This window comes from Aphidius gifuensis, linkage group LG4 (assembly GCF_014905175.1).
Source record: "Aphidius gifuensis isolate YNYX2018 linkage group LG4, ASM1490517v1, whole genome shotgun sequence".
Lineage (NCBI taxonomy): Eukaryota > Metazoa > Arthropoda > Insecta > Hymenoptera > Braconidae > Aphidius > Aphidius gifuensis.
In genome coordinates this window covers 23731469-23756660 of record NC_057791.1, presented here as the reverse complement: position 1 = coordinate 23756660, position 25192 = coordinate 23731469, and the positions used below count along the sequence as shown (strand labels likewise).

Genomic DNA, 25192 nt, shown 5'->3' with positions numbered 1-25192 from the left:
TTATGCACTTGTCTACTTCAGATGCGTTCATAAAGACATACACCACGAATTTGTCATTGTGGGTGTTTTTTTTTATTTTTAAATATTTTTTTTTCACTCAGATTGCAAGGAGGCCGTGGAAGAATTGAGATGTTCGAATGAAGTGGAAAAGAAAAAAACGATTGAGAGTGAATATAACGAGAATGCATTTTAAAAGTACTTTTTTAAAATTTTTTTTTTTAATCATTTTGTTATTATTATTTATTATAATTATTTTTTATTCTTTTGTATATTTTTTTTAGTATTTTAAATATCTTCAAACGAATGATGTCTTGAAAAAATATATTCGTAATAGTTTCCTTTATTTAAAAATGATAAAAATAAAATTTTTAAATTTTTAAATTTTATTTATTGTATTTATTAATTGGTGAAATAAATATTGATAAATTTACTTTGATATTTAATTGATAGAATGGAATAAAAAGTAGTCAATTCGATTATTATTACTATGTGTTTTAATTATTATATTGAATAATAATTTTTATTTATTTATAAAATAATAATTTATCAAAAGTTTATTAATTACGTTCAATTTTTTTTGCTGTTTTTTTGGATTGTTTGTATTTGAAAGATTGTTGGGTTATTAGAGGGGGATGACCAGCCCTATTTACTTGTATTTTATTATTTTTATGATTATTTTTTCAACCCCTTCGAGACCGACGGTCGATGGAAGCGCTATCTTACGACAAGTGGCCGAACAGAGCAGGACTATCGGACAAGTTTTGACCGTCTCCTTCCTTTCCAGCGAATTAATTAATCATTTTAATTGATTTAATAAATAAATCATTTTATTATTTATAATAAATATATATTTTTATGATTTTTAAATACATACCCTTTATTGTTTCGGCAACTGCACACCAGCCGGCTCTCCGTTAGGGCGTCATTCGTCAATCTGCAAAAAGCCAATAAAATCATTGGCATTTTTTCTCTCTCTATCTATCTCTCTTGTTTTCTTAATTAAATTAAATTATATTTTTTTTTTTTTTTCTTTGGGTTTTTAAATGATATACTAATAAACAAGCAACTGTTAATTACAAAATTTAAAATACAAAATAATAAACTTGATAAAAGACAAAAAAAGATAATTTTTTTTTTTCACACATGGATGACTATGAAATGACGCATTAATGACATTTTTATTTTACTATTATGTCATCGAGTCATTGAATTTCTTGACGACATAAAATACACGCTAATGATGACAGATAAAGAAAACAAGAAATTAAAAGATATTTAATTTGAAAAAATAAAATAAATCTTTTTTATAAAAGAAAAAAAAAGAAAATTTATGAGAAAAGCTCTTTATTTTTTGTGTTCTTAGAATTGAGAAAAAAAATGAATTAATAATAAATAGTTGTTTTGGTTAACCCGAAGGCGGAGAATACATTTTATCATTTTTAAAAAATTTTTTTTCTTTTCTTACTCGAGATATAATTAGCACGTCTTTACACACAACGACGAGTGAAAACAATAAACTCACGTATAATTAGTATGCATTGGTAGTGTTGGGCACCTGCTTTATCTTTTTTTTTTTTTTTTTTATATACTTTTACAACTCTTATTATCCCTACTTTTTTAAAAAACTCTATGGACCAAGTAACGTCGCCTCTGTCTTTTCCCTTTTTTTTTTTTAAATTTTCTTTTTGTATATTCATCTCTCATTTACCCTGAAAACTTTCATATGCAAGTCTAATTTTAACGAAGCTTTTATTCACAAATTTATCCCTTGATATTATATTTCTATTAACTTTTTCTTACGACAATAAAATGCAATTTTTTTTCATCTAAAATGGATTGATTTTTCAATTTAAAAAAAAAATAAAAATCGTTGAAATAATACAAAACTATTTTCAAATAATTATTTATTGTTATTTTCCGTAATTATAGCTTAAAAAAAACTGCAAAAATAAAAACATTAAATGCGTCATAATTGACATCGTAACAATCATCAAATTGTCGTGCGAGAAAGTTTTTGAGTAGTAAATAAATAAAACATTGAGATGGTTTAGGGTTAAGAGGTCACAGGAAAGTGTTGTCAAGTCAATTCCCACACAAACGATTTAAGTCATCAATAATACTGCATAAATATTAATCAAATGAATAAAATGAATAAAATGAATAATTAATTTTTCAAAATAAAAAACCATATTACAGTCAATGTCACAAAAAAACTTTCAATTATATTTACGAAGACTGTAATTGTTAAATTTTAAATATAATTTTAAAATTTTTAAATATATAAACGAGGGGATAATTAAGCCACCGATAATGAGTATAAATTTTTCTATTAAAAAAAAAGGGAGATTTAAATTAGACTATTTAAAATTGGAAATTTGTGTTATCCTATTATTGTATTGAGGTGTTTGACATCAGAGAGAGAGAAAGCTCTGATCGTTATATATTATCACTGTGTTTATATAATTCAATCTGGTTAACGCATTAAATTGTTTACATGTAATCAAATAAATAAATAATTATATTAACACACTCATAAAACATCGACGCACATTTATGAATAAATTTATATGTGGTTGGGTTAAATATTTTCATTTGTTTGGGGTTAATTAATATCGATGCTTTTTGACCGTTGATAATTTTTGGGTCACAATTATTACACTGATTAACACCGTTTAAATTGTTTTAAATTTGCTATGAATGAGATTTGTTTTTTTTTTTTTTTAAATAATAAATTGATTTGACTGTAAAAACTTGTTTCTTTTTACTTTATTTTATTGAGATTAATTGTTGTAAGACATAAATAATTGTAAAAAAATTTTTCAAACAAATTATCAATTAAAAATGATATAATTGCCATTAAAAATTGTGGTTATTCTTTGCCGAGACGTAGTATTTTATTAACAACTTAATTCAATAACTCGAGACTTTGTATTGCCGGAAAAAAAAAATACAAATCTCAAGTAATTTGGAAATGAGCCCAGAAGCGAAGAATTTGTGTTGATATTACTTGGAAGTAATTTTATTTACGGTTCACTTATTTAATGAGCAGCTTAAAATTTATATAAATCTTAGTAAATTATTTTTGTTGATAAAAATAAATTTTTCTTTTATTTTGTAAATGTTTTTGTTTTTAGATATGAAATTTCAATGTAAATTGTCATACTTGATATGGAAAAGTGTCAAACTAAATTGAGACAACATACAAAATATGTCTTGATATCAATTAAAAAAGTTGGCTTGAAATGTGAGTCAATTTTATGAATTAAAAAGTTTTAAATCCAAAAAGCCATATATAATATTTTTGAATAGTGGTGTAGTTTACCCAAAGGGAATTCTAAGAAATTTGTAATTGTGAGATTGTATTTTGAATACTTGAATCCCCTTGTGATACTTGTATTTTCAAATTCAATTCGTCGATGTCATTTTCGTCACAAATTGCCTCAACGTTTATTTTAATTAAGAGATAAAATAAACCAAGTTTTCAGAATAGATTACAGTTAAGATTTTGATAATCAAAAGTTTTGACAAGACATGTATAAAATAAATTATCAAAACATGTATACATTAAACATGAATAAATTAAAAATTGAATTTAATATTGTTTATTGCATAATAATAAATTATTTTTATTAAATATATATTTATATATTTAAGTTGTAGTAAAAAGAGAAAAGATTCTATACATTTTATGTCATGCTTTAATACTGGATAAGCATTGTTTGTCCCCTTTGCTTTCATTTGAAAAATAAACATTGAAAGTTGCTAAAAATGATAAGCCACTGTACTTTATTTCCCCTCAGTATTAAAGAACAAAAAAAAATTTTTTTTCATATATAAATTCAAGTACTACTGATTATTTTAAAACTTGATTTATTTATCATTATAATTCAGACACAAATTGGCAAGAAAAAAATTTAAAATATCAATTTTCACATTTTCATTTTCATAATTAATTAATATTAATAATTGTCAGGTCAATGTACGTAAAAACTAAAAATAAAAAACAAAAATAAGCATTTTAAATTAAAAATAAAATTATATAAATTAAAATAAAATCACAGACATGTAAATTTGATAAAATTTTTTAATATTAATTTATGATAAATAGCTGTAAAATTAAAATGAAATTAAAAATTATCAAAAGGATATAAGGATAATTGAGGATTTGGATAAAATAAAATTAAAAATATAAGAAAAAATACACAAAAAACAACAAAAATATTAAAAATTATATTTCAATGATGAATGAAATAAAAGTAAAACATATACATAATATAATATAATTGTACACAACACATTGACATCGTTCATGAATAATGAGGTGGTAAATTAAATTACTAACAGCGGAGTTATCGGTTAACACGTTCGAGTCTCTGTGCAACCCCTGTTCATAACACGTCTTTTATATTTTTTGCCCCTTTTTTTCTATCTCGCATTATTTTTAATTTTTTAAATATTATTTATTTATTTTTATAATTTGACCCTGCTTGATGACTGTGTTCGGTCACGGCCACCACAAACTCATACATATATTTTTTCAAATCAATAAAAAATAAATTGATTAAATTAATTATTTTTTCTTCTTCTTTTTATATTTTTTTTTTTGTGTATTATTTAATTAATAATATTACACTTGTGTATATGTGAATGACCGAGGTATTATTCTCTAAAAAAATAATATAAAATAATTTTTTTTTCTCACAAATATTCACTTAAAATGAATCAGTAAATTTTTTAACTTTTGATAACATAATCACAGCTAAACACCTCGGTTATTCACTTATCATAAAACAATTTATCATCATTAAATTCACCCCTTATTCAATAAATCACCCTCACCTCATAAATAATAAATCAAATAATTTTTAATAATTAAATAAATTAAATAAACAATCCCATAATAAAATCATCACATGAAATTATAAAAATCGCCAAAAAAGCTCATATAAAATTCCACTGAACTATTTATTCTCACCTTAAATATCATTAAAATCACAAATCCACATTAACAAATTAAATAAAATAAAAAAAAAAAATTAATTCATCATTAAAAAACGTTATTATCCAATTTTAAACGTCAAGTTTTCATCAAGTAGAATAAACTTGTTTTAGTCAGCCACTTTTAAAAACCATTAAAACCATTACAATAAAATAAACCAATACCATTGTTAATATCACATTAAATTATAAATAATTAAAATCTAAATAAATATATTTATAAATGTTTAATAATTAATAATAATCCATTGTTGTTGAAAGTCACTTTACACCAAAACCATGTGTAACACTTGTCTTAAAATCAACAAAAAAAAAAAGTAAATAAATAAAAACAAAAAAAAAAAAAAACAATATTAATATATAATAAACAATTGTCAACAAATTTTTAAATTGTTAAATAATTAAAATTATTTAATTTGAGGTATGTACTACCGTTCGTGTTGACTGTCTTGTCACAAGTGTACCACCTTCTACGTTACGTGTTACACTCGCGTCTCAAGTTATTCTAAAGTTGTCTTTATATTCGACTATAGTCTTTTTGAATTAGAAGGGATGAAGGGAGGTTATTTTGAATTGGTTGACGTATATAATGGTAGTAGGGATAAGTGTTATTTTAAATATATATGTATATTTAAAAAGGGGAGGGGAGAGAAGCGCGTGTATCAGTGGTTATATTACAAGGAACGCGTCTTAAGTGATTTTAGCCTAGCTGGTCAGCCGGCAGCTCCGTATTATGAGGCCGCCGCTTTACTACTGACAGACGTAAAGACCACCCTTACCCTCAATTTTAAGAGGGGAGTAAGGGGGAGAGTTAGAACAGGCAAATTCAACCCCCTTCCTATCCAACAACAATTTTCTTTTTTTTTTTTCTCTTGTTTTTCATTTGTTTTTTGTTTTTTTTTTTTTTCATGCAAATTTCATGTATGTGTGAGAAAAGTGAGTGAGAGAAAAAATTTGTATGTATGTGTTCAAATTCAAGTCATCCCTTAGTACGAAAATTCCACCTCCACAAAGATTATTTTGCGCAAACGCACTTTGATTATGAGGGTAGTCTTATCCCCTCTATTTAAAATTTCCAAGAGGAGTATTTCACCCCTCCAGACAATGTATATGTATATTTTTTATCCTTTTTTAATTTTTGCACTACTACTTGTATTAGTACTACTACTACTATTATATTACTACCACATTTTACGTTTGTAAATATTCACAAAAACCCCACCAGTTTCTCATTCAATCCACCACCATCAAACTACCCTTCTTCTGATATCACACTATCTACCCTCTCTTCTTTTAATTTATACATGGTTTTTTTTTTTTTTTGCATCAAGTTCTGTAATCTTCTTTTTCATTCTTATTTTTTTTCTTAGAATTAAAAATATTTTTGGACAATTGAGCTTTTGTTTTTTTTTTTTTTTTTTTACACAGTTAACCGTATTTCACCCCGTAACTTGTTTTTCAGCCCTTTTTTTATTGCTGATTCAACTGGACCCTCGGACAATTTTTTTAACATCTTTTTGAATATTCTCATTACGTTTGATGATTTTACCCTTTTTTTTTTTTTTTTTTTTCGTCTTATAACTGATTATTTTATTAAGCCTTTTTCTTTATCCTTTTTACAAACGATTTAAAATTTTTTTTTTTTTTTTTTGGTAATTGTTGAGAATTATATTTCCTTTTTTTAAAGAAATATTAAAGATTTGATTTTATATTTTTTAAGCTGTCAATATTTCTGTCAAATGACATGTATATTTATTTTTTTTTTAAACAGAAATACAGTAACATTGTGTTTTTTTATTTCCTATAAATACTAAAAAAATTATAAATAAAATTTTTTTATTATTTACTGTTATATCAATGTATCATGCAGAATTTTTTTTTCAAGATATTATTTTGATGAAATAAAATAGTCATGTTCGTGCAGTTGAAACAACTGATAATAATCATCAATCTACAAAGTATCATCGAAAACAATTTTTCAATTTTTATCATTGTATAAATAGCAAAATTTTATGCATCAATTTATCAATCGACATTTGAGAAAATAAATAATATCCACATTAAATTGCAAAAATTTATAACATAAGCAAAATTTTATTCTAAAGAATAATTTAATTACTAAAATGTTGATCAAGTACAAATCATAAGTTGTAATTAATTTAATACTTGGTTCATTTTGTTAATAAAAATTGTTATTTTTAATTTTTTTTTTTTTCAATTGTATGAACCAACTCCCACCAAATACCAATCCCACTACAATATATAATATTCATTAATACTTTTGTCCCCCGATGTATTTTTTCCCCCTCCAAAAATATTCACATCACAGCAATTGTTTATGACACGATTCGTTTCATTATTAGCTGTTTATAGTAAACGATCGATCGACCACTCGCGACCACTATTCACTATTCCAACAACCAAGCTAAATCAACTTCCGTTATTCAACCGCACATTTGCACCATGTGATCTGTGATACCAGTGTTACTAGTACAACTATCAACCCCTCTGTACATCAACCGGTTACACTAGTTATTTTTAATATTCAAAAAAGTATTTGATTATTATTTGTATATACTTTCAAAAGAAATAAATTTATTCTTTTTTTTTTTTTATTTATACTTTTCAAGGACATTATCAACTTTATAAGGATAAAAAAATTCAATGCTTTTTTGTTCCGAATGATTTTATTTTAAGTTGAAATTTTTTTTTAACAAATTTAAATTTTGTTTTCTAATTGTTTATTTGATTTTGAATGTTTATTATGATTTTAGTTATAAGGATTGATAGTTAATTTGAAGAAATAATAAAAATGAATTTACGTTTGCCGTCGGAAACTAGCGAGGGCTCTTTCCATGTCTGACCAGTATGGACTAACGCTCCTTCGAATGAGTCAATGTAAAAGGAATATCAAAAAATAATATAGCACTTTGATTTATTTAATAAAGATTATAATAATTTTATGCAGTAAATTCAAGTGTCAATTTTATACTGATTGATAATTTAATTATTGATAATAAGATAATTTGATAATTTAAAAAATAGAAGCTTATTTAATTTTCATAGGTTACAATTTTTGAAAATTAAATGATATAAATTTTTCTAATTAATTTTAATCATTGTTTTTTTGATGTAATTTAATAAATACGTTACAAGTACTGACCACTAAACTTTGACATGTATTGTAAATTTAATTTAAAATTTTACAAAGTAAAAATTAATTTAATTTAAAATTTATTGAATTAATTAGATGTAATTAAATAAACATATTGAAAAGAAATTTTTTATTCAAAAAATTTAACATTTAATATATTTTTTCAAACGCGGATTCAAAATGTTTTTAATAATTTTTTTTATTCGTTAAGATAATGCTATCTGTGTCTCTACACTTGTAACGTTTATTATTTAAAAAAAAAAAATATTTTTGATAAATCAATGACACTGAATATTGTGAATACCTAGTGTGTTAAAAAAATATAATAATTCACCACCTTAAATAATTTAAAAATATAAAAAAATAATATAAATCACAAATAAATGTGAAAAACTTTCACCATCAAATTTGGACACTTGACAGATCTCTCTCTAATTGATCCGACAAACTGTCCAAATGACAACAAAATTATCCAACAAAAATACTGTCACAAGTCACTGTAACACACACTGTCACATATTTTAATCACAATTCCAGATGTTTTTATTTGCCAAATATTTGCCGGTTGATATCTAACACCTCCCCAAATAATACAAGAATAAACAAACCAACAAACAATATCTTCAGTGATGACAAAAAATAAATATTAAAAAAATTAAAACAAAATTTAAAAACACTCAATCAATTAATAATCAAGTCAAATGCATTGAGATGATAAAAATTAAATATTTATATCCCCAGATTACTCACCTCACGTTCTGACGAAGATGACAAGTAGTTTTTTAACAAACAAAATTAAAAAAATAAAATAAAAATTAATATTTTCCGTCCATTGGCCCTTCGCAAGAGCCGGCTGCGGAACAATATCACCGTAAACAAAACACACAGTAAAAAAAACTTCAACAGTTTCCAATAAGGTTAAAAAAAAAAAATTAAAAAAAAAAAAAATCCCTCGTCAATCCAATGTTATCTTAAAACTATATATCAAGTTTTTTTTTTAAATTTTTAATTAAAAAAATTAAAAAATTCCACACACATATACCACACTAATAAATAATTGTAAAAATTGTTTTTTTTTTTTTTTACTACTACTAATTATTTCACAATGATTTTCTATTATTAGAAAAAAAATTCAAAACAAAAGAAAAAAAAAAATTATTAAAAAAAGCTCCTTGTGCGCTTTTTTTTTTTTTATAATTTGTTTTTTTAAATTTTAAAGAAATTTTTTTATCACGGGAGCTAAAAAAATTTAAGTGTAGCGCGAACTTGTGGGGTTGCGGGCTTGCAAGCGCACTGGCGGTGGTGGCCGTTCGCGTAGGCGGAGAAGATATCACGGATGCTGTTGTCAAAGCACGCGTCAGCCGGTGGTCCTCTTGGTCCGTACAGTGGCGCCCCTAGATAATATATTTGCAAGCTTGCAAGTTGTCGGGGAAATGAAAGGAAGAAATGCAAAAAAAGAAAAATTAAAGTGAAATAGAAATAGCTTGAATGAGATGTTAGTAAGAGAGTACGAAAATATACATTGCGCACTAAAATTATATTGAACAGAGTAACCGACAAGTATTATAAAATTTTTCGTATGTATATGAGAAAGATGTGGCTATTGGTAGATTGAATAAAGACAGTAAACACTTGAAGCTTGCAGCTTTCTATTTAAATGAGAGGGATGAAAATAAGCAAGCACGTTGAGTAAAAGACAAAGATAAATTATTGTAAATTATTACTAGGTAAAGAAGGACATGTGCAATGGGATATTGACAAAGTAAGAGCTTTTAATGTATTAGGTTGAACAAAGATGACCAATGGTTTCTTCCTTTCGAAGGAACTAGTAGGGACCATTGTACATCCTTGTTGCTTTTACAAATATGAACAAGGACACGTAAGTCTTTGATGCAACCCTTGCATGCATTAGACAGGGATGAATATATGTATAACGTTGTTTCTCATGTACACATTGACCAGCAGGATACATCTCCAATATTATATATGAACACTTTTCTTCTTGTTCAACCCTATCCTTCCCTCTTTTCTCAATTATATTCCATGTGTGTGCATGGGCCAGTGTACGTATATGCTCGTATTTTTGACCTGACAAGGATAGCTAGACACATGGACATTGTATATCGGTGAGCTTTTCTAAGCAATGCTTTTCACCAAATGAGGGGAAAATATATACACAAATCTTTCATCTGACTCTTAGATCACTCATTTTTCTACAAAATGTTTTTAATTTTTATCTTCACACTGGATAATTATAATTATTATAATTTTTTTTTCATTTTGAATTATTATTTCAATATTTTGAAGTTTTCGTTTATTTTTATGTTGATATTTAATTTTAAAAAATTTTTAAAATTGGAATTTCAAGTTGTACAAGTGTTTGTAATTGATTAATGAAAATTGTTGATCCAATTGATGGAAAAATAGCTGGATAGTTTTTTCAAAAATATATTTAGTTTAGTGGAACATTTGAAAAAGAAATAAAAAGAAGGGATAGGAAAATTGGTATACAGTAATTTTCCCCTACAAAACTTTTTGAAACAAGTACTATCACAAGTAAATTGTTGATTATATGTGTTGGTGATGTTAAAGTGCGAGAGACGATATTTCTCAATTTTCATATGTGGTAGTAAGGGTTGAGAACGACACATGTGTTGGTGTAGAAAAGAAAAATCATCCCCTTACTCACGTGGCAAGTATCCATGTGTACTAAGGGGTTGATAGTATCGTTGTGTTTGTTAAAGGGTTACTGGACAGTGGCGATGTCTTGCTTAGGTGGTTATCACAAGAACTAGACTCGAGATAGGGGGGATAACCACCCCTTTCTTTGTCTCCAAAATTTCTTGAGATTTTTCACTTGAAAAAAGACAAAAATTGAAAATTTTTTTCTACAAATTAAACATAAATTGACATGGAGAAAAATAAAATTTCCCAATGGAAAATTGAAAGGTCAATTATTCTTTTAAATTGTTCAATCAATTTATCAATTCATTAATTAATATTATAATTAAATAAAATTTAAAATAAAAAAAAAATATAATACCAAGAATTTTTGATGAAAAAATAATTAAATTAAATTTTAAATAATTAATTTTGGTAATTAAATTATTTTATTAATATTAAAATTGTTATTGATAATAGTACTTATGGTTTTAGTGTTGTATTAAAATATTTTTTTATTTTTATTGTATTATTTTTTCATTGTGTCATGATGAATTGTTTGCTTAAATCTTTGGAAGCAAGTTTATTCAATCACTTCATTGGCAATCTCTTTCCACATTTTTTTCCAAACGCTTTATTTTATTTTATTTTTTGACGATGAGAAATTCTCGATCAGGCGTTGGTATTTTTTTATACCCCGCACTCTTTTTAAGGTCACTTGTTGCTTTTTAATCCAGCCACAGTAGTGGTTGGAGAAAGGTTGGACTTGCTTTGCCACACAGTCGCACGATACCCAACCCTCTTCTCTGTCATCACTCTTGCTGCCTCGTTCTTTAAATTTCCTTCTACATTTTATACTTTAACTACATGTATACATATGCATATACTTGTATACAACACACACACCCACACAGTATAACATCATTGAAATAAAAAACTGTTATCTAACTTCATTACCATTTTTAAAATTTTTGTTTTTATATTAATTTTGATAAAGTGAGAAAAAAATTTGCAAAAAACAAAAAAATTTTATCTAATTAAATAGCTTTTTGTTATAAAAATTAAAAAAAAAATTTTTTAAATTAATTATACTTACTCAAAGTATTATTACTAGTTATAAAAATACATTTTTTTTTTTTTTTTTACGTGAATTATAAAATAAAGTCAATAGATAATAATTTATTTTATTTTAAAAAAATATAAAATTATTTTCATGTTAATCAATTTAAAGCTCGGAATTTTATCCTGTCGTTTTTTCATATTTTTTTTTCGATATCATAACGTGTATACAGTTGTTGCTTTACATTGAGCTATCATCCTTTTGAAGACACCAAAGTTTTATTTCAATTTATTCTATCAATCAATTCCAGGATTTCTCATACTATAATGAATAATTAAAATTCTATAACGTTAGAAAGTTAATTCTAAAATCATTGAAGGTGTGTCTACTGTCTAGTACATTGCAATATTTTAAAACAATAAAAAAATGTTCAAGATAACGAAAATACTATTAGAAACAATCACTGTTACTCTGTCACTGAAACAAAATACATAAAAGAAAAAAAAAAATCTACTTGTTTTTTAATTTATCAAAAATTATTTAATGTACTATGTTTTTATAAATTTATTTATTTATTTTTTAAATTTCAAAATATATAACATTTTTTTTTAATGACATTGATTAATAATTTGAATTGTTATTTTTTCTTTCGTTGTTTATTTCATAACCAAAAATGCATTGCGATATACATATGTTGTTTATTTTAATAATCACTTTATAAGCAAATGAGATTAAGGAATGCCTTGCCAAACACCATATATACAGGAATACGGGTTGTTTTCATATGAACATGACATCTCTTGTCGTCCACATTTACAATCTTCATCAATATTACACTAAGAATAATAATTAAAATAAGGTTTACATTGAAAATTTTTTTTTTTTGAATTTAAAATAAATCATGTGATGTTACTTACCAGTTGTCCCACTTGTGTCTCATTGGTACAACCTGGAGGAAGTTTTACAATTTTCTTAGAGTCGGTACTTCTTGCTGTGATTGCAGTCACAGCAAAAAGAACAAACAAAGCAATAAAACAAATCTTCGACATGTTTTAATATATTTTTTTTTTATCTTTATATTTTGAATCTAGAAAAAAAATTTTTTTACAATTTAATAGAATATTGTTAATACTAGTATTTACATAAATGCAAGATGCTTTTTTTTTTTTTTTTTTTGTTCCAAATTTAATATGTGCATCTAAGTAATTTTCAAATAACATGTGAAATTAATAAGCAATTTATATCGACAACTAATGATTATAAATCAAATCAATGAATCAAAAATTTAAAAAAAAAAAAAATAATAATTTAGATAATATTAAGGCTGAATGTAAATCCCAAAGTAGGACATAGGTGCAAAAGTTATAACCATAGTTTAAAAAATAAACTAATTCTAAAATTTTTTACTTTACTGCCACGTCTTTAAAAGTATGAGTGTATTTACACACACTAATCTATTCAAAGATTTTCAATGCTTCAAGTACTTTTTGACTGTTTTAATATTCTTAAATAATTAATAACTTTCAAAATCCGTGGTAAAAAATCGATGATTTTTCATTATTTTCGTAATTTGAAGTATTAGCTGTAGTGAAATAAAGGTTTTTTGTAGAGCGTTTTTCAATAGAATGAAAACGTGCCGATGCTTCCTATGCGTGTGTAAAAAGCGTCTTTGAAATTATCTCGCTTAAATCGTGGTAGAAGATTACAAAAAAAATTTGATAAAATAGATCTTTATTTCACTTAAAAAATAAGCCTACTTCGATCAAAATCTGTGAGAGGGAATTTTTTTTCAATATTTTGACATTCAGCCTTAAGTATATTTTTACTTTATACTTTTTATAAAAAAAAAAAAAAAATATTATTATTAATAAGATCAGCAAAAACTTACAGAGATATTTTTTAGAGTAGAACTTTGTATAAACGTCTTGAAGGTTCGGCTGGGACTAATAACTTGAGACGAATTCAGGACATTTATATACCAACAACATCTCCGCTGTCAAATGATATTTTTTTAAAACGCAAATTCATATTTAGAATGGGTATTTACTTTAATTTATTTGTTTTAAGATAGTGGTATGATGAATTTGTTTGCGAGAGGCGCCTTCCTATATAATTCTAACTACAAACTATACAAACTTAAATATTGATCAAAATAAAAATGATGAATTTTATGAAAAATATTTAATCTTTGATAAGTAATATGCCAATACAAACAGCCCATGTAAAAAAAAAATTAGTCAACAAATAGATTCATTTTAATTTATTGGTTTAAAAGTGATATACTGGGAACTTGGGTTTGTTATCGTGACCTTCTAGAACTACTATATAACAAACTATACAAATTTAAATGATAAAAATTAAAAATTGATAATTTTCGTCAAAAATATTTAAACTTTGATAAACATTTTGTTTATTTACCGTGATTAAATTTTCGAGTCTCTGAAAATCTTGTCTGTATGTCCCACCAAGGATAGGCTACGAAAATAATTATTAATAATTATAAAAATGTATTTTTTTTTCATTTAATATTAATTAAAAAATAAAGAAAATAAAAATAATTCAAAAAAAAATAATAAATAATTTTTGTGTTAATAAATTTCAAGCCCAGAAAATTATTTTACAAATTTTTCTTCTTTTTTATTTCAAATACTATATCACATGTAAATTAAAAATAAAAATCCAAAATAATTTTATTTTCACATTAATTAATTTAAAGCTCACAATATTATCCTGTCATTTTTATATATATATTTTTTTTTCAATATTATCACGTTGCATAGAACACAGTTTGAACAGGTGTTGCATTGCATTAAGCCATCATAAAAATCCCTATGTATTTTTTTCATATAAAAATTAATCCAACAAAATAAAAATCGATAACCCATTTAAAAAATAACAATTAAAATTAAATTTTTTTATATATTTTCTAAACGTGTATTATGAAACATGTATTTTTATGGTTTAATATACAGTCATATACAAATATGTATTTAAAAATCTACCCCTCATAAAAACTTCAATACTCGATCAGCTAAAAAATAGTATTTTTATTCAAAAAAAATTTTAAGGTCACTTGTTGCTTGTTTAGTTATGTCGATGGGTACATGGTTATCGCGTTCCACTAACACGCGTGAGTCTCATCAATTTGTTGTGTGCATTTTGTAAAACACATATATATATTGACATGTTCACATCTACACATAAAATATATAGCAATAAAAATTCTACACACTGAAATTGCCAACGGGACTCTGCTGACTTATACACATGAAATATCAGACCAATAGGTGGATGCCCTGTCGATTTCGTTTTGCATCCCTCTGTTCGAATCCCATCGCCAATTCTAACAACTCCCACGGGGGCCACGCTCCACTACCTCTTTTTTTTTTATTTATTATTTTTTTTTATTCCCTATTTTTCCGACCATCACTCTCTTTTTCCTTTTTTTTTTTACATTTTTTTTTTTCACTTTACTTATTTATTTGATTTTTTTTTTTATCAATCGGAGCTTTTTTTTTTATTACAAATTTTTTATTTTATATAAAGTGTCCACGGTTTCAAATTGTGGTTTATTTTTCATTTTTTTATTTTACTTTTACTGGAGTGTATCAACTGATTTTCTCTTGTGGTTGAATTTTCCCACTGTGTCATAAAATACATTGAAATTTGAAATTTATTAATTTATTGATTTTTTAATAAATCATGGTAATGATAAAATAATTTGTTTGTAGAATTGTGTAATTGACAATTATTAATTATTATTTGTTAATAAATAAAATTTTGATTTAATTTATGATGATGTCTGTTGTAACTCTTGATAAATTTCAATGGTTATAGTTTATGATGTTTTTTCATTGAAAAAGTTTCATCTCGAGGCATCAGTTTACTTTGACATTTGTATAGTATTATATAACGATTTGAAGTACACAATTAATCTGTATGTATATGTAAATTTACAGTTGTATCAATACACATACGAGTGTATACAAGTGGTGATGCTAGAATTTCAAAGTGAGCTTGATTTGTGAGTATTCAACATCCCATATATCGAAGTCTCACTCGATAGAACCATTGACTCCCTAGAGTCAAACTTTTTCTGATCAATAATCAATCAATTAATACATATTTATGTTACAAATAATTACTTGATAATAATAATACCTGCTGCCAATTATTTTAATTCCTAAAAATTATTTTTATCTATCAAAAATTTGATCAACTTTTGAAAAAATTCTACTGACTTTAATTTCAATTTAATTCTATAATTTAATAATTATAAACTAATCTAAATAATTATTTTTTTTTAAATATAAAACACTGTAAATTTAGATAATATAGGGAAAAGCGGGGCAAAATGGAACACCCAAAAAAATATTTTGACTCACATTTTTTTTCTTTTTTTTCGTCACTCTTTGATTAAAAAAGCCCAAAATTTTTTGAGCATTTTTTTTAAGAACAAAGAAAATTATTTTTTATATGATTTTTTTTGTTCGTCGAGAAAAATGGTGATATAAATTAATTTAAAAGCAATTGTTCGTAATTATAAATGAAGAGAAATAAAAAAAAGTTAATTTTTGTGATTAATATCACATTTTATTTAACAACGATAAATAAATTTATAATAATAATTTTTTTTTTTAATTTTTAAAAATTATTTATGTTTTTTTTATTAATAAGTGAGAAAAACTAATCGGAAAATACTATTGTCACACATCGATTTATATTTTTTCTTTAAGTGTTCCATTTTGCCCCGCTTTTCCCTATGTATTATATTTACGACACACTTGAATTTTTTATTTAAAAAATAAATTTAATAAAGCAATAAATAATTTATCAAGTGTGATTTAAGAATAGAAGGAAGTTTTTATAGAATTAATTGACCAAAATTATTAAAGTTTAATTATAAATAATAAACAAGAGTACAAGATTTTGTGTATATGGTTTTGACAGAAGTGATATTAATAATTCTGACTCGTTTTATATATTTCGTATACACAATTTTGCCAATTTGTTGTCCTATGGTCAAACTTGATTTTCATGTCTTTTGTTCTTTTATGCACAATCAGTTAAACTTCTCATTTTAAAATACATATATATAAATTTATATACACACATACAAATCAAGTACACGTGTTTCACAGTGTACAAAATTTATAACAATAATATTTTCTCGCATTGAGATTTAAAAAAAATAATATATAAAATGAAAAACACAAAATATTTTTTAGACTTTTAAGTGTATGTTTTTTTTTATCTTTTTTCTATTCATTTGTTGTATCATTTTATTTCTTTTACTCCAATATACTTGAAGCTTGTTTTTTTTTTTATTAACCTTTTTTAACCCGTTTCTTTTTTTGTTGCCGAAACGAGTTCTGTATATGCTTTTTACTGTCCCTGAGTAAATGTAGTCAAACGACGATTCATTTGTATATACTGTTTAACTCTTCGTATTTCTATCTTTATTTTATTTTTTTTTATCCTTTTCATTTTAACCATTTGAATTAAACCTTTTAAATGTCACATTGTTCTTGATGGCTCATTTTATGACCGTAAATTGTTATTTAAGTATAACCACATTGACCCACCAAATCACATACAGTTTCATTTTAATTTTGAATTTCATGTAAAATTTGTTTTATTTATTTATTTTTTTTGTTTTTTTAATGACATGTTATTAATTTGTTGTTTTGATTTTTGTCTAAATGAACAGTTCGATATTTTGACTTATCAAAAAAATACATGGTAAAGATGATTATTGTTCATTGTTTTGTAAACACAGTATTATAAAAAAAAAAGAATGATAAGATTGACGAAAAAATTTTTTAATTTATTTATTTACTACACACATAATTCAGACGTAATTTTTAGTCTAATAACATCAAGATTAAATGTTTACTGAAAAGTTTATTGCTGCAATAATATGTCAATTTTAAAAAAAAATATAAAAAATATTTTAAAAAATTTTGTTTTTTAATTATTTTTTCACACATAAAGAACACATAATTCGCAAAAAATTTTGAGCCTAATTGCATGAGGATCCGATAATTATTGAAAAAGTTGTGCTAGCTTAATATGTCAATTTTTAAAAAAAATATAAAAAATATTTAAAAAAATTTTCTTTCAAATTTATTTCTTCACACATAAAAAACACATAATTCGCCCAAAATTTTAAGCCCAATTGCATCGAGATCCGATGATTATTAAAAAAGTTGTGCTAGCTTAATATTTGAATTTTTTAAAAAAATGTAAAAAATAAAAAAAAAATTTTCTTTCAAATTTATTTTTTCACACATAAAAAACACATAATTCGCACAAAATTTTGAGCCCAATTGCATCGAGATCCGATGATTATTGAAAAAGTTGTGCTAGCTTAATATTTGAATTTTTTAAAAAAATGTAAAAAATAAAAAAAAAATTTTCTTTTAAATTTATTTCTTCACACATAAAAAACACATAATTCGCCCAAAATTTTAAGCCCAATTGCATCGAGATCCGATGATTATTAAAAAAGTTGTGCTAGCTTAATATGTCAATTTTTTAAAAAAATATAGAAAATATGTAAAAAATAAAAAAAAAATTTTCTTTTAAATTTATTTCTTCACACATAAAAAACACATAATTCGCACAAAATTTCAAGCCCAATTGCATCAAGATCTAATAATTATTAAAAAAGTTGTGCTAACAGCAATAAAAAAAAATATAAAAAATATCAAAAAAAATTTTGTTTACTCGCTTTTTTTTTGTTGTTTTTTCGTTGCTAACGAAATAAATAAAAAAATAATAGAAAAAGGCAAACAGAAAGCAATTTGTATGAGAGTAAGTAAGAAAAAAACAATGACCAATCAAATGTCCGGAAAACCGATGATGTTTGTCCTTTTTATATTAGGAATGAACAATTAAATATTTCTACTAATGAAAAATACTCAATGATGATTGAGTTTACTTGAGACAATTGTTGTATCAAAAATCTTGAATAGAAGATTAATCTTAAAAAATAATTACACATAAAGATTAGTAATTCAATTCTTCGTATAATCAATTTCAAAGGTAAAAAAAAAAAACCATCTATAAAAATGAATAAATAAATAAACAAGTATGCATATTTATTTTTTATATATATGATTATTTATTGTATAATAATTTTATAGTTTTCATCAACATTGAATTCAATAATTTTTACAAAAATACAAAATAATCTAGCCAATTTTTTGATTCTTCAAGTTCAAATGTACATTTATCTGGTAATCCTTTTTTTATAATATCGTGCCATCGGTATTTTATAACTTTATTGAGCAGTGGGTTTTGATTTTAGGCCAATACAAGCTCAACCGGCTCTTCAATTTTACATGAAAATACATAATTTTCGTAATGACATCTCATTTGTTGATTGCTGCAACGATTGCAATCACTAGTTGTTCTACACTAAAAATAATAAGACAAGTAAAGTTTACAGCGTTTATTTTATTTATTTTATTTTTTGAATTTAAAATAGATCATCTACTGCTACTTACTGTGTCACCCACTTGAGTCACTCGGGTACAATCTGGAGAAGCTCTTGCAATTCTCTTAGCATTAGTACTTCTTGCTGTAATTGCAGTTACAGTAAAAAGTACAAGCAAAGCAATAAAACAAATCTTTGACATTGTATCAGTAATTTTTTTTTCTGCTTATATTTTAAATCTAGAAAAAAAAAATTATTTGTAATTTAATAGAAATGTATTATTAATATTTATACAGATAGTATGTATTTTTATTTTTTTCCAAAATGATGGAGTATAAAATAAAAATTTTAACTTTTTCTAAAAAATATTACGATTACTATATTTTTATTATAAACAGATAATAATTTTGTGCTTCAAATTGAAGGAAAAAATAATAAAGATATTATTAATTATCAAAATAAAATACTTACGGTGTAAAATATATTTTTTAAAGTAAAATTTTGTATAAACGTCTTGAAGATTTGACTGGGAATGATAATTTGAGATAAATTCAAAGCCTTTTTATACCAACAACTCCGCTGTCAAATGATATTTTTTTAAGACGCATATTCATATCAAGGATCTTCTTTAATTTATTTGTTGACAATTAAAATTTTAAGATAGTCGTATGATTTGTTTGCGATAGGTGTCTTTTAAAAATTCCTGTTACAAACTATGTATTCAAATTCAAATAAAGCTAATATTTGATTTTTGATAAATGTATTTTTTTATATACAGATGTTCTATGTATAAAAGAATATATAACATAGAAAATATAACATTCAGAAAAAAAATAATTCAAAAATATATTTTTTATCTAATTATATGATGATTTATAATTTTTTTTTTTTTATCATCATTTATTTAGTACAGTAAATATTTCAAATAAAATTAATTTATTTTAATATGATGAAAAATTTTCCATGTTATTTATACATTTGAAATATAAAATAAATTTTTTAAAAATTCAATAATCATATAATTAATCAGTTATAAAATTATTGAAGGTATTGGGCAAGAAGCCGAGCATTATCAACAAAAATATTTTGATAAATAACAATCTGGCACTAAAAATAAATACATAAAAAAGTGTTGCCATAAAATATATTTTATAAAAATATATTTAAATTTCATTTTTATAAATCAATTTATTAATTTGTTAATTAAATTTTTTGATAATAGCAATTGATAATTTGATATATTTTTTTGACGGTTATAACGCTTTATTTAAAATCCACTAAATACTATGTGTATACGTCCGGCTCTTTAAATAATCCCAACTTGCGTCTTGGTTACGGTGAATAATCATGATATAATCACCTTGTGTTTACGGTGAATAAACACAGTGTGTGTGGTGTAGTAAAAGCCCCCCCAGCAGGTGTAGCCCCGTATTGTCATCACATGCAAGAAATGGTACTTCTTGAAATTTACAGTCTTAAAATTTGTGTCTTTAATGCATGGCTCACTGTCTTAACAACCACCTTCCTTATGTTATACTTTACCAACGGTTCACGTGCCATAAATATATTATTTTTTTTGTTTAAATTTAGTTAATCTTATCTATATCAAATTCACAACCATCTTTTCAACCGTTTTTTATTTTATTTTAATTTTATTATTTTGTTTTCTCTCATCAGCACTAAAAAATTTGTAAAATTTTTTTATTTAATTGATTGTTTTTAATTTGAAAAAAATTAGCTGTTGGATTTTTTGGCTAATTTAAAATTTAAAAATTATTAAGTTTGAATTTATAAAGAATTAGTTGTTTATTGAAAATATTTATAATGTTTTTTTTTAAATTTATTTCCGTGTTTTTTGATTCTTGAATAATATATAATAAGTTGAAATTTAAATTTGATTTTAAATTTAGATTCTAAAGTTGTATTGATTTTACAACTATACACAAGGACCAATTGAGTCTTGTACTTAAGGAAGTGAACTCAATGAGAATAAGAGATTTTAATCAAGATATCTCCCTTGAATCAACAACAGTCCTTTGTTATCACCCCCAAGACAATTTTCATTCTCTGATTTTCCAAAATGAACAATATCCTCTACCAGTCTATGAAAATTATCACAAATTCATTCACAATTTACAATCATTTTTCACAATACAATCATTATCATTAAAAAAAAAAATAAACTCATAATTAACAACAATAAAAATCGAAAAAAAAAAAATAATAATAATAATACAAAACAAGCTAAACAAATTTACAATTATAAATAAAATATTATTATTCATTAATTTATCTTGAATTTTCAATAAAAATAAAAATAAAACAAAAACAATATCACATTGTAACAAAAGTATATTGTCACGATACATCTATTTCATGGTTTAATTATTCAAATAAAGTATTGATAAACAAATGACAAAGTGAGTTACATTAATGAGAGTTATTCGATATTCAATGTTATCCAATATCGAAGCTCTGATTTCATTACAATAAAAAAAAATGAATAAAAAAAAGCCTCAAAAATAAACAAACAAATGAAACAAACAAAATAATAAAATTTAATTATTAAAAAATTTTTAAACTAATAAATAAAATTACAAAAATTAAATTAAATATTTTTGATTATTTTTTTTGATCAAATGTGTTTATTTAAATCGACATAAAAAATATCTTGGAGCATTTGTTGACTTAAATTTCACATTAAAATTAATATTAATAATTAAACCAGGAAATTGACATAAAATAAAGACATCCGTAAATGCATTCAACAGGGTCATGGTTCCAGTATGTCAGGGTCGTGCGGGGGCATTCGCATTGTTAACTGTGTATATTGATGAGAATACTCTGATCACTACCCTCTCTCTCTCTTTTACCCCCCTGACATGCTCTCCCTCTCACTGTTAATAGTATTATGACTGCCTGATTTTGAAAATATAACACGCGATATAGTGTGTATACTACATCAACTGTAAAGGGTGACACACAGAGAGCAAGAGAGACAAAGAGAGATGAGAGCGCGAGAAAAAAAATCAAATTAAAAAATAAATAAACTGTGTTGTATCAAAGGGTTATTATACTAGAGTGAAATAGAGCTAATGAGTAATATATATACTAGTTACGCATTGGTGTGTATCGAGTTTGCATAAACGCAAAATGAACCAACTGGTTCATTAAACTAGTTAAACGCATCAATGAGATAATTAGTCGACAATCGAGTGATCGGTACTTGTATTATACCTCTCCCTTATTATTTTTTTTTTTTAATAAATATTAAAACCATGTCATATTCCCCAGAGATTTATCAGTCAAATAATTTTATCATTACTGGGTTTTTAGCACAATGCTATTTATCATTTGTGATTATTTATTTTATCGGTCAACTAAACTTATTTACATTTTCATAATTATATTGATATTATTTTTTTTTTTTTTCAAAATTTACATTAAAATAAGCTTAAAATAAATTTATTAAAAAATAAATGAAAAATTATTTTAAAAGATTAAAATTACTTGATGAAATTTTTTTATTATTTCTTAAATTAAACCAAAATTTTCTGGTTTTTTTTTCTTATAAATAATTTTTTTTTTATATAAAAAATTAGTAATTTTGTATTTTTAATTATAATTTATTTTTAATGACATAATTATGATAATACTTGATGATAATTTGAAGCAACCAAGTGTGTATGAATTCTTGGAAAATTCTTGAAATAGATTAAACATGTCATATTGAAACACGGCGACATTTGTGAGCAACAGGCACAAGCCACGATTGGGATACCTCAAAATCTTTGGCATTTGATAATCATCATCATCATCATCACCATCATCATCATCATCATATATATATCAACAATCTAACCGATATTATCACACCCTTTCATCACCTCACTCATTCATACCAATGCACAAATGCAACAAATTTCTCTCCTTCCCCTCTCCCAATGTGTTTATATATACATTAAACGATATATATGGTAGAGGGGTTCTCGACTATGCGTATAATCACATAAACGCAGTATATATATTGACTGCAATCGAGGTCAGTGTGCCAATGTTTGTGACATGCTTGTTTCCCCTTCGATCACTTTGATAATGCCATTATCATAATTTTACAGCTGTTTTATGTTTCATAAAATTTTCAATATATAAATTTAATGTTATTCATCATTTGCTATTAAATATTATCATAAATATCAATATCAAATAAAGAACAAAAAATATTTTCAATATGACAAGTTGCTTGTTATTTATAATTTTTTGTAACAAGAGATAAATGATGAAAATAATTCATCAGTTTTGACTGGTGCTTTTGGTCTTTAGTCCAAGTTGAAATGGTGTTGTGTATCAGGCGGATCAACGTGATACGAGATATAAAATGAGATGAAAATATAAAAAATAATAAAAATAAAAAAGTATATAGTGGCTGGTTGGGATGTTTTTAAATGAGCTTGAAACAGTAAAATGGAATGAGATTGTCCAGTGACGGTGAGTTGCTATGGTAACCGACTGCATCGAATCGGTTACTCTACAAGCATGCATATATGTATCAGCATGCAGTTTGTGAGTTTATATTCAGCAATGTTCAATTTTAACCGAAAAGGGGAAGGACTTGAATTCACGTATGGATAAGTACAATACATGTGCAGTACTAAGTCTACTCATACGAATCCATGGGATCATCATTAAATGTTTAATCCGTCGAGACAAGAGTTAGGTAGCAACAACAACGCAAGTAGCTAGATCCTCAACAAATTGATAATTTTATTTTTTTTTTTTTTCATTTTACAGATATATTCTCTCAATGTAATTTGCAACAATTTTTGCTTCTCCAGTCAAGAAAAATTATCCAAATTACCAAAGTGGAAAAAATATATTTATTGGAAATATGAAATAAATTTATTTAATATTTTATATTTAGAAAAAATTTAGAAAAAATATGAATTAAATTTAAAATATATATACAGTTTTGGACATACTAAAATCAAATTTAGGAAAAATTTACAAAAAGTAAAGAAAAAATTTAGAAAAAGTTTAATTTTAGTATGTCCGTCACTTGTACATATTCTAAATTTAATTTATATTTCTATTAAATATAAATTAAATATTTTTTTTCCACTTAGGTAATTGAATTTAATATTTTTAATTTTTATTAATTTTACATTATGTTTAATAATTTTTTTTTTCAAATTAAACACCAAGATTTACTGTACAAAGTGATATTTTATTATATCAAAATATTGGAAAAGAAAAAATAGAAAAAAAAAAAAACTATAACATGTTTTATTAATCCTATAAAAATCTCGAGCTTACAAAATAAAAAAAAATAAAAAAAATATCTACTTTTGCACGAATGCCAGTATTTTATATGAAAAAAAAAAAATAAATAAATAAAATTACTTGATGGTATAGAAAAAGTCGTTACGTGACTTATCACTCAATTTTATTTATTCATATTATTCCGTGTATTTTATATGTAAAAAAAAAAAATAATAATTTCCTTATCAAGTTGGAAGATTCAATAATAAAATGACATAAAAATATTTATATCAAGTTGAAGTAAATTCCTTGGGCAGCTCTTTAAAAGCGTGACCAGTGTAATTTCAAAACTTGTATATATGCTACTGAATTTAAAGTTTGCTTTAAGGAGATAAAGAAAGAGAGAGAGAGAATTGTAGATTGAGAGTTTAGTCGGGGTCTTCTTAGGTCGTACAATCTAAGCTAGAAACTATGAATTTATGTAAATCTTGATAAGACAACGATGTGGCCCATCTCCAACAAGACCCTCGGACGACCTCCAAAGAAACTTGGCTGTTTCACCAACTACTTGGTCTCTATATCTAATTATCTCTAAACAATATCATATTACCCCTCTTTA

General features: G+C 24.5%; 1 protein-coding gene across 4 annotated transcripts in view; it reads right to left on the bottom strand.

Moving 5' to 3' along the window:
• LOC122855850 (homeobox protein prospero-like) overlaps positions 1-9006 on the bottom strand; it is a 105296-nt gene extending 96290 nt beyond the window's left edge. For 3 of the 4 annotated variants that reach the window (XM_044157504.1, XM_044157506.1, XM_044157507.1), the window contains exons 1-2: positions 8903-9006; positions 875-934 (exon numbers count right to left, since the gene is read on the bottom strand). The gene's annotated coding sequence lies outside the window, so the exon portion shown is untranslated. Of the gene's footprint in view, positions 1-874; positions 935-4975; positions 5754-8902 lie in introns of those variants that run through there. The other variant, XM_044157505.1, reaches the window with a different exon arrangement.
• Positions 9007-25192: the final 16186 nt, after the last annotated feature.